This window comes from Lolium perenne, chromosome 3 (assembly GCF_019359855.2).
Source record: "Lolium perenne isolate Kyuss_39 chromosome 3, Kyuss_2.0, whole genome shotgun sequence".
Lineage (NCBI taxonomy): Eukaryota > Viridiplantae > Streptophyta > Magnoliopsida > Poales > Poaceae > Lolium > Lolium perenne.
In genome coordinates this window covers 2,102,860-2,114,676 of record NC_067246.2, presented here as the reverse complement: position 1 = coordinate 2,114,676, position 11,817 = coordinate 2,102,860, and the positions used below count along the sequence as shown (strand labels likewise).

The window sequence follows — 11,817 nt, the reverse complement described above, 5'->3', positions numbered from 1 at the left end:
TATGTGATGTGCACTCTGGACAAGTGTAGCAAGTGTAATTGTGGTTTATTTGTTGTCAATACTGCAGCACCTTGTGTCGAGTTTGTACAGAATTTCAGCAGCATGTAGTCACTACTTCAGATGAATTATTGTGGCAGCATATTGACCGTAATTTAAATGCAATTTAGCAGTGCCAACACAAAACTCCAGGGTACACAAATACACATTGTATTTCACACAAAAATAGCATTACCAGTACATTGGCAATGTAACTGCTGTAACAGAAGAAATCAGTACCAGTACATTGCCATTGTCTTCCGTACAAATAAAACCAAAATCTGGGACATGATCTTGTACAAATAACACATGACAAAGAACAAAGATTGCAAAACAACACCTACAAAGATGGTACTATTCATCATCATCGAAAACTGGAGGAAACGTAGTCCTGTTTTCATCATCACCACTACAATACTGGTACATTGTCTCATCAGTGCTGTTTTCTACATCGTCGTCGATTTCTTCAGCAACAACCTCCTTCCTCCTTTTCTTCATTTTTTCCACAACGACAGCATCAACCAACACACGCTCATGGTCCCGTCTCAACCTAGTTCGTGCAGTACCTTCTCTGTCTTGCACAGGAGCTTCCCTGGAATCATCATCTTGGTATGACAATCCAGCAACATCGTGTCCCGCTTCACTTTCAGTTACGGTCCATAGATGTCTATGCTGAAATATCTGCACCACTTGCCAATTTCCTTTCAAGAGCGTGTCTGGCACATAAAAAACCTTAGTTGCTTGCGATGATAGGATGAAAGGGTCATTCTTGTACCAAAACCTTCCCGTGTTCACGCTTTTGAAGTGTCTATCATCGTCGATTCCGGGTCTCCTACTACCACCAAGGTCAAACCAATCGCACCGGAAGAGGACGACTGACCGATGGACGCCACCGCTGCAGTTGTACTGCAATTTGATGATGGATTTGAGTTGACCAAAGAAGTCAATGATCTCACCATCGTGTAATCCCTCGGAAATGATTCCACTATTTTGTGTCTTTCTATTTTTCTCGCGGTCAACAGTGTGGTACCGAACACCGCCAATAACACATGCTGAATATTATCTCACTCTGAGATCTGGTTGGCACGCCAAAGCATAGAGGTCAGCACTGACATCACGCATATTTCCAATCTGCAAAAAACAAACCAGGGTGAGCAACACACATAGAAAATATCATCCATTTTTTCAGCCTGTAAAAATAAACCAGCTAAAGATCTCACATGAATCTGAAACCATTTAGCAAATCCCTTGGCAAGCCATTTATCAACATTGATCTGACCACCTTGTTGGTTCAACTTTTCTTTGCACATGCTGCAGTGCCAACAGAAAATAGATTCTAATTATTTATTTGGACAGGCTGCAATGCCAACATCAAAGCAAGCATTTATATCTATGGGGGATGAAGAGAAACGTACTCGATGTATGGTTGCACCTCAGGGCAACTTCGGAGCACATACCAAACCATCATGTCATAGTCAGCACCAGCCTCCCCATATTCACAGGCTCCAATAAAGTTCACACCGTGGTTGAAAACAAACACATGGCCAACGTGTGAATCTTCATCCCGCTCTGGATTTCTTCCTGGACGGTTGAATCTTGTTTCCACGTCGTCAAATTACCTCGAGCAAAATGTCAGGCACTCATCGACAATATATGCTTCGGCAATCGATCCCTTAGGCCTGGCTGTGTTCCGGACATAACGCTTCAATGTAAGCAAACTTCTTTCGACTGGGTACATCCAACCGTATTGCACTGGGCCTCTAAGCCTTGCCTCTTTTGGTAAATGGACGGCCAAATGCACCATCACGTCGAAGAAAGCTGGAAGGAAGATCTGCTCAAGTTTGCAAAGAATGACTGGGATTTCCTTTTCAAGTCTATTCAGAACGTCTACCTTCAGTGTTTTGCAGCACAGCTCTCTGAAGAAATTTCCAAGCTCAGCAACCGCTTCATATATATCTTCATGGATTGTTCCTTGGAGGCCAGCCGGTAATATCCTTTGGAGCAGGATATGACAGTCGTGGGTCTTCAGCCCTTGAAGCTTGCACTTATCAGCAGCAACACACTTGGATATGTTAGACGCATACCCATCTGGAAACCTCACAGCTTTTATGAATTCACAAAATGCAATCTTTTCTTGTTTAGTCATTGTATACCACGCTTGTGGCATCTCAAAGGATTTTGGATCACCTCTAACAGGCTGCAAATGCAAATCAGCTCTTATGCCCAGGTCCTCCAAATCAAGCCTTAAATTCAGTGTGTCCTTTGTCTTGCCTTGTACATTCATGAAAGTTCCAAGCAGATTGTCACAGATGTTTTTCTCGATGTGCATTACATCGAGATTATGCCTCAGCTTTAGATCTTCCCAGTATGGCAAGTCCCACAAACACGACCTCCGGCTCCAACACTGACCGTCCTCACGCTTCCTTTTCCTTTGAAGCTTACCTGGTCTCACATCTTTAACCCTGTCAAGCTGTTGCTGCAGCTCTTCTTTAGTGAATTCCGCTGGCTTGTCACAGCTTTCACTAGCACCATTGAAATCATCACTATTTCGCCAAGGATGGAGCCGAGGAAGCCAACGCTGGTGCCCAATATAGCAGATTTTGTTCCTTAATCTCTTCGAGCACGGCTCTTTGTCACACCGCACACAGGCCTGGTAACCAGCTGTGATCCTCCCCGACAAAGTGTGGAGTGCTGGGTAATCGTGGATACACCATATGATTGCAGCACGCAGATCAAACTTGTCGGTACTCATGGCATCGTATGTGCGTACACCCTGCCAGAGCAACTGCAGCTCTTCTATCAAGGGCTCCATGAAGACATCGAAATCCTTTCCTGGAGAGCTTGGACCAGGGATCAGCAATGTCATCATGAAGTTGGACTGATCCATGCATGCCCACGGTGGAAGGTTGTATGGCACCACAAATACATGCCACATGCTGTAAGAGTTGCTCATATTCCCAAAGGGATTAAAACCATCCGTCGCAAGTCCAAGCCTTATATTCCTTGCATCAGCGGCAAAGTCTTTATGTATATCATCAAAATCTTTCCACGTCTCCCCGTCAGCTGGATGCCTGAGTTCATTGTCCATGGGTTGCCGCTTCAGTTTGTGCCACTGTACCTCCTCTGATTGTTTCTTTGAAATGAACATTCTTTGCAGCCTTGGAATCAATGGAAAATGCCTCAAGACCTTCTCCGGGATCTTCCTTCTACCATGACCATCTCTCCATCTCGAGGCATTGCACTTGGGGCAATTATTAAGCTTGGCATGCTCCTTCCGGAATAATACACAGTTATTCGGGAACACATGGATGCTATCATAACCAAGGCCCAACCTGCCGATTATGCTCAATGCCTCCGCATATGACTTTGGTATTGAGCTATTGGGGTACTGCAAGGACAAAATACGGAGTATTGCGTTGAATGCAACGTTGCTGATCCGGTAGAAAGACTTGGCGTGGAGTAACTTCACGGTGAAGGAAAATCTTGACAATGTACCCCCATCGCTAGCTGCGCGCTTGGCCTCCTCTATCAAATCAGCAAAGATAGTGTCCTGTCCACGACCTTGCGGTTCTGAGTTGTACAAATCAGCAAACAGATCAAGAATTCTATCATCTTCGTAGCCATCCCCCTCTTCCAAACCAAAATAGTGTGCCTCTGCGTCACCTCCATGCTCAGCTTCAGGTTCACCTCCATGTCGAGCTTCATGTGCAGGCTGCAATGGTTCTCCATGGTGGATCCATCTGTCATACGTGCTTGCCATCCCATAAAGAAGCAAATGAGCCTCTACTCTTTCTAGACAGTGTGTCTCCCGGTTGAGACAGCCACGGCATGGGCAAAGCACGTAAGCATCATCGGCAAAACTTAAGCGAACAAACTGCATAAAATCACGCACTCCATTTGTGTGCTCGGTGGAAAGCCTTCTAACTCGTGTTGTAATCCAGCGTCTGTCCATCTGCCCATGACCAAAAATGTTGCAATTAGAATTCAATCAATGTCCATATGGAATTCAACCAAGCACACAACTAGCAACCATAAGTAAAATTATGTGCAATTCTTTGCTAGGGAAAGCTAAAGGCACAGCAGTTCCAGTTTCAAGCAATGATAGCAGTTCAATGATCCAATTTCATACAGCAGACTAGCGGCGGAGAAGAACAGATTGAGAGGGGAGAGAGGAAAGGGGTGCAGACCTGGAGATGCGGAGGGGCTCATCGTGGAGAGGGGCTCGTCGTCGAGAGGGACTCGTCGTCGAGATGGGCTCGTGGTGGAGAGGTGGACGGCGAGGAGATCCACTTCCCAGGAGGACGCCCACTTGCTCGGCCGCGGCGCTTCCGCCGTCCGCCTCCGCCCCCGTCCGCCTCCTCCGTCGTCGGTGAGGGATTTCGATTTGGGGGGCATCTGGCTGAGCGGGGGATTTTGGCTAGGGTTGCAGCTGAACGGGGGAGCTGAGCGGGGAAATTTGGAATTTTGGCTGAGCGGGGGATTTTGGCTAGGGTTGGAGCTGAGCGGGGGATTTTGGCTGAGCGGGGGATTTTGGGCTTCTCCTGGCCGCCAAAAAAAAGAAGTGAAAAAATGTGAGGCCTGGGACTCGAACCCAGGACCTCTAGATGTGTGGTGGTGCCAGTTAACTAGTAGAGCTGTGCGAGTGATCTTGCCTGTAACTAGACTTCCAGCTTTAGATAGTTTATCTAGGACAACTTTTAGAAAAGGAAGAAAGATTAATTTCTGCACCATTGCACCAATAAAAAAAGAGCTAGGGCCTTGAGCTCGTTACATAGTACCAAAAGCACATTTATATAGAGCACCAAAAAAGCATTATTATTGCAGCAAACTATCTAAGCATAACATTTATATAGAGCACCAAAAGAGCATTATTGCAGCAAACTATCTAAGCATTACATATATATAGTACCAAAAGAACACATATATAGCACAGGTTCAACGCACATTGCATAGATCAAAAGGCCATTAGCAAGATAGTACCAGGTAAGATTGGTTCACCGCTCATTACATGAGCACATATATTACATACCAAAAGGACGACATAATATCATAGTAGCACCAGATCAGTCAGAGAGGTTCAACGCTCATATACTTGAGCTCAAGCACATACATACTACTACTACTTCATTACAATAACCTCCAGCCTGCTGCTAGAAGATCAGATGAGCTTTCTAACAGAACACCTCAGGCCACCGCAGGAGCGAATGCGGAACCAAAACATGAAAATATCATTCTCATGCATGTTGGTCTTCTCCACCACAGCTCTCCAGTTGGTTGTCATCTGTGCACCTGCATTCTTCCCTTTGCTCATGATCATCCTCACTTCCACAGCATATCCCTTCTTGAAAGAGACTTGCACATCATCAGCTGGAAGGTCCACATGCCTCAAGATGTATTTCTGGGTGTACTTCCTTGTGAAGTACTGCAGATTAATTATAAGATGCATGCAAAACTTGAGTCAAATGTAGTCATTGTCAACAAATAAAGATGCAAAAACATCCTTGATATGTGGTCATTATTTACCATTTTGGATTTCCCTGTCTCAGTACTTGCACCCTTTATAGTGCAAATATAGAAAGGAATTGCGGGGCGCCTTTTGCGAACTTGATATTTCAGAGTTTCTACTTGTTCGGGGGTCATTTCCACCAGGTTGGCAAAGACACAATACCTGTCAAATGTCTTACCCCCCTTTATCTTGGGACCTACATATAATTAAGGAAATCAATAGAGGAAGGATTGCCCAAGACTAACACAACATTTTACCTATCCTGCAACTATAATTAATATATGCTCCATGGTATATATATATATATATCCTGCATGAGAGAGGAAGGACTGCCCAAGAATAACACATCATTTTACCTATCCTGCAACTAGAATAAATATGCTCCATGCATGGTATATATTTTACCTCGACGAGTCAGCTTGACAGCAACTCTAGCAGCAGCATCATCATCTTCCTCCTGCTGATCACCAGGACTAGCATCACCATCACTTTCTTGCTCATGCCTAACTGCACTAGCATGAATCCTAGCTGTAGCACCATCACCTTCGGAGGATGAGCTGATGTCGACGATGTCAGCGGCCTTCTTGGCTGGGACCAAGATACAAACCTCATGCTGGTCCATGGTATCAACCTAATAAACAGTGAACACAATTAGATGATAGATAATTATAAATAGCACAAATAGATAAACAATGAGCAATGATGATATAATTAAACAATGAGCAATTAATGATGATAAATTGCCAAATTTGCACTAGTAGCAGTTATAAATCCCTAATGACAGTGAACAATTAGATGATAGACAATTGAACTGTACAGTAGCATCTAGTTGAATCTCAAATAGCCAAAAGAGCTAGGAAATGAACCAGCTAGAGATGTACTGCTGCATGCATCTGCCATGAAACAAGATCTCCGCTAGGATAAACCCTAGCTAGGAAAATCGATCTCCGCTAGGAAAACCCCCTAAAAATCCCCCGACCGCTTCGCTCTACTCGCCGATTTGATACAGTACAACCCTAGATAAATCACCGGCCGATTAAATAACGGCACCCAAAGGCAAGCAAGGAACGAACCGATGCAAAGAATGGCAAGATTAGATTAGGGTTTGTCATCCATTCAATCGACGACCAGTTCGATCTAACATAACCACACGAAAAAATGGGGATTGGATCGATTCGAACCTGAGTCCTGCGCGTAGATCTTGGACGCGGCGGTTGTCGACGGACGCGGCAGTTGTCGATGGACGCGACGCTTGGCGACGGAGCGGTTGGGAGAGGCGGTTGCGCGCGGAGAAGGAGAGGTGGTTGCACGCGGAGAGAGAAGGACTGCCTGGAGAGAGAAGGGCCAGAGTGGATAGTGACCTGTGAGAGAGAAGGGCCGGTGCAGGGGAGGGGCAAGGGGCACTGACCTATGGGACCGCCGCGGATAATAAAATCGAACCGTCGCACAAAAAAAAAGAGAAATCGAACCGTACTCGAAAAGTCCCCCTTTTTCTACTTCAGTCCACACTCTGCCCCCACTCCGCCCCCTCCACCTCTCTCTCTTCCTCATCCGTCTCTCTCAAAAAGCCCTCTTCTCTCTCTAGCTAGTCCATGGGAGCCAACGCCAGCAACGAGCCCCTCTGAGCCATGGACGACGGCAAGCAAACGACGGAGACCCTCCATGTGCATGCGCATGGCGCGACATGGATCGAGGTGGTGTACACGAACGAGCCCAAGACGGTGGATCTAATCCTGGAGAAGTACGAGCGTTGGCTCGAGGAGGAGGAGATCAAGTTCGTCGGCCTCGACCTCGAGTACGACAGCTCGAAGAAGAAGCTGGCGGTGATGCAGCTCGCCATGAGGGAGCATGTGCTCGTCTTCCACTACATTAGGTAGTATTTTTTTCCCCAAAAAATATTCTGGATGTGCGCAACAAGATCGATTTCTCCTTGTATTATTTTGGGCAGAAACACGTAATTAAGTTCATGAAATTAGTAATGCTCTGTGTTCAGATTTCTCCCGGTTTTTCCCTGTTACTAGGTATGCTTTGTGGTCAGATTCGATTGTGAAATTACTTCAAATTTGACTAGTGTATGTTACGGTTGGATAATGCTACACTTACGCAAACTTTGTTACGGGATATTGTTTCAGGATGAGGTGAGCCAATTCGGTTGGAGCAAATCTTCTGCCTCCCGTGAGATTAGGAACTGAAGTATCCCACGATCCTCCACGTCTGCCAGTAACTATGATTCCGTAGAAATAGGCCGTAAGTGTAGCATTGTTGCATCTTTTTATTTATTTATTTTTGGTATCAACTAGGACCAGCATATGCAATGAAATTAAAATCTGCTCTGTTTTGCCAACAATTTTTCTCTATTTGGCGTGGAAGATAATTGATCTGCAAATTTTCTTGTGTAGTAATCAAAGTTCTTCCTATATATATATATATACTGTATATTAATTTGCAAATCCCTGTTAACTACATTTATGCGTTATGCCATATATATGTAGGTGTCCAAAACACGAAATTCCAATCAGCCTAACGAATTTTCTGAAGAACAAACGCATCAAATTTGTTAGTGTGGACATCAGAACGGACCAAAAAATCCTTGCTAGGGAGTGGATGGACATTCCTCCCCAGTACCACATCGACCTCCAGAATGTCTTCAAGATTGAAGGGACCCCATACGGCAAGGCTGGAATGGCAGCCATGGCTGGGAAGCTGATCGACAAGAGGTACTTAAACATGAAGAAGGATTTCAAGATGACATGTTTAAGCGCGAGGGGCATAACTACTGGGAATGGAAGCCACTTTCAGATCGTAACCTGACATATGCTATCTTAGATGGATATGTCTCCTATGAACTGTACCATAGGATCTGCTTAGTGAACCAGGGTCAGATGCACCTGCAGACACTGGCAATGTGTCCATGTTGCTTAAACAGACACGCTGAGAACATCGCCGCCAAGAAGAAGGCGAGTGGCTGGGGGGAGTGGAAGGAGGCAGAATCTTCCGACAGCGACGACAAGAAGAAGAGTGACTGGGGGAGCTGGGCAGAAGCAGAACCTTTCGGCAGCTCCGCCAAGAAGAGGAAGAATGGCTGGGGGGGCTGGTGATCGATAGCAACATGTCCTATGTTGTCCTACTATATACTACCTCCGATTCAAGGAATAAGGCGCCCTCGCTTTACGTGCTTTTCGTTTGACCAACAATTAGTACAAAAATATAAAGATTGTTTCTATGAAATTAGCATCATTAGAAAGTGTTTTTCAATACGAATCCAACAATACTAATTACATATAATATAATCAAGATTTTGTTGCTCAATTTTTATGGTCAAAGTTCGTCTTGGAATACGCGTGCGCCTTATTCCTTGGGACGGAGGTAGTATGTTCATGTTATATATATGTATGTGTGAAGACCTGGCTACTAATGTAGGCTTTTGTAATCCTACTAGTTTGTGTTTGGAAGTACTATGTTAATTAGCACAACAAGTGTTGCATGTAAATCTGGAAGTACTATATGCATGTGCGCAGAACAAGTTTGTTAGCAGGTGTGAAGACCTAGCTACTCATGTCGCTTGCTTTTCTAATCCTACTAGCTAGTTTGTGTTTGGAAAGTACTATGTTATTAATTAGCACAACAAGTTTATGTTGCATGTAAGTATTGGCAACATCCAAGGTGGCTTGCTATATTTTAGGCCAAGGTAGACCCATTTTGACCCTAAAATTAATTAAAACCCTTGTTTTTCGGCACCTCCCAACCATGGGATCACCATGAAACACAAAACCAACCTAGAAAACCCAAGTTAGCAAGGGTGGGGAATGCCACCATGCACAAGTGTGCCAAATGTTGGCACCATCCAAGGTGGGTTTCTATGTTTTAGCCCAATTAGACCCCTTTTTGACCCTAAAACCATTGTTTCGGCACCTCCCCACCATGGGATCGCCATGAAACACACAACCAACCTAGAAAACCCAATTTAGCAAATGTGGGGAATGCCACCATTCACAAGTGTGCCCAATATTGGCACCATCCAAGGTGGGTTTCTATGTTTTAGGCCAATTAGACCCCTTTTGACCCTAAAACCCTTGTTTCAGCACCTCCCCACCATGGGATCACCATGAAACACACAACCAACCTAGAAAACCCAAGTTAGCAAGCGTGGGGAATGCCACCATGCACAAATGTGCCAAATGTTGGCACCATCCAACGTGGGTTTCTATGTTTTAGGCCAATTAGACCCCTTTTGACCCTAAAACCCTTGTTTTGGCACCTCCCCACCATGGGATCACTATGAAACACACAACCAACCTATAAAACCCTACGTAGCAAGTGTTGGGCATGCCACCATGCACAAGTGTTCCAAATATTAGCACCATCCAAGGTGGCTTACTATATTTTAAGCCAAGGTAGACCCATTTTGACCCTAAAATTAATTAAAACCCTTGTTTCGGCACCTCCCAACCATGGGATCACCATGAAACACACAACCAACCTAGAAAACCCAAGTTAGAAAGGGTGTGGAATGCCACCATGCACAAGTGTGCCAAATGTTGGCACCATTCAAGGTGGTTTTCTATGTTTTAGGCCAATTAGACCCCTTTTGACCCCTAAAACCCTTGTTTTGGCACCTCCCCACCATGGGATCACCATGAAACACACAACCAACCTAGAAAACCCAAGTTATCAAGGGTGGGTCATGCCACCATGAACAAGTGTGCCCAATATTGGCACCATCCAAGGTGGTTTTCTATATTTTAGGCCAATGTAGACCCCTTTTGACCCTAAAACCCTTGTTTCGGCACCTCCCAACCATGGGATCACCATGAAACACACAACCAACCTAGAAAACACAATTTCGCAAGGGTGGGGAATGCCAACATGCACAAGTGTGCCAAATGTTGGCACCATCCAAGGTGGGTTTCTATGTTATATGCCAATTAGACCCAATTTTGACCCTAAAACCCTTGTTTCGGCACCACCCCACCATGGGATCACCATGAAACACACAACCAACCTAGAAAACCCTACGTAGAAAGTGTGGGGCATGCCACCATGCACAAGTGTTCCGAATATTGGCACCACATCCAAGGTGGCTTGCTATAGTTTAGGCCAAGGTAGACCCCTTTTGACCCTAAACCCTTGTTTCGGCACCTCCCAACCATGGGATCACCATGAAACACACAACCAACCTAGAAAACCCTACGTAGAAAGTGTGGGGAATGCCACCATGCACAAGTATTCCCAATATTGGCACCATCCAAGGTGACTTGCTATAGTTTAGGCCAAGATAGACCCCTTTTGACCCTAAAACCCCTTGTTTCGGCACCTCCCAACCATGGGATCACCATGAAACACACAACCAACCTAGAAAACACAAGTTATCAAGGGTGGGGAATACCACCATGCACAAGTGTGCCAAATGTTGGCACCATCCAAGGTGGTTTCTATGTTTTACGCCAATTAGACCCCTTTTGACCCTAAAACCCTTGTTTCGGCGCCTCCCCACCATGGGATCACAATGAAACACACAACCAACCTAGAAAACCCAAGGTAGAAAGTGTGGGGCATCCCACCATGAGCATGTGTGCCCAATATAGGCAACATCTAGGGTGGTTTCTATGTTTTAGGCCAATTAGACCCCTTTTGACCCCTAAAACCCTTGTTTCGGCACCTCCCAACCATGGGATCACCATCAAACACACAACCAACCTAGAAAATGCGAGTTATCAAGGGTGGGGCATGACACCATGCACAAGTGTGCCAAATGTTGGCACCATCCAAGGTGGGTTTCTGTGTTTTAGGCCGATTAGACCCCTTTTTGACCCTAAAACCCTTGTTTCGGCACCTCCCCACCATGGGATCACCATGAAACACACAACAAACCTAGAAAACCCAAGTTAGCAAGGGTGGGGAATGCCACCATGCACAAGTGTGCCAAATGTTGGCACCATCCAAGGTGGGTTTCTATGTTTTAAGCCAATTAGACCCCTTTTGACCCTAAAACCCTTGTTTCGGCACATCCCCACCATGGGATCACCATGAAACACACAACCAACCTAGAAAACCCAAGGTAGAAAGTGTGGGGCATCCCACCATGAGCATGTGTGCCCAATATAGGCACCATCCAAGGTGGTTTCTATGTTTTAGGCCAATTAGACCCCTTTTGACACATAAAACCCTTGTTTCGGCACCTCCCCACCATGGGATCACCATGAAACACACAACCAACCTAGAAAACCCAAGTTATCAAGGGTGGGGCATGCCACCATGCACAAGTGTGCCCAATA

General features: G+C 45.4%; 1 pseudogene; it reads right to left on the bottom strand.

The window, feature by feature from the left end:
- Positions 1-390: 390 nt before the first annotated feature.
- On the bottom strand, positions 391-6,164 carry LOC139837449 (uncharacterized; annotated as a pseudogene).
- Between the last annotated feature and the right edge of the window lie 5,653 nt (positions 6,165-11,817).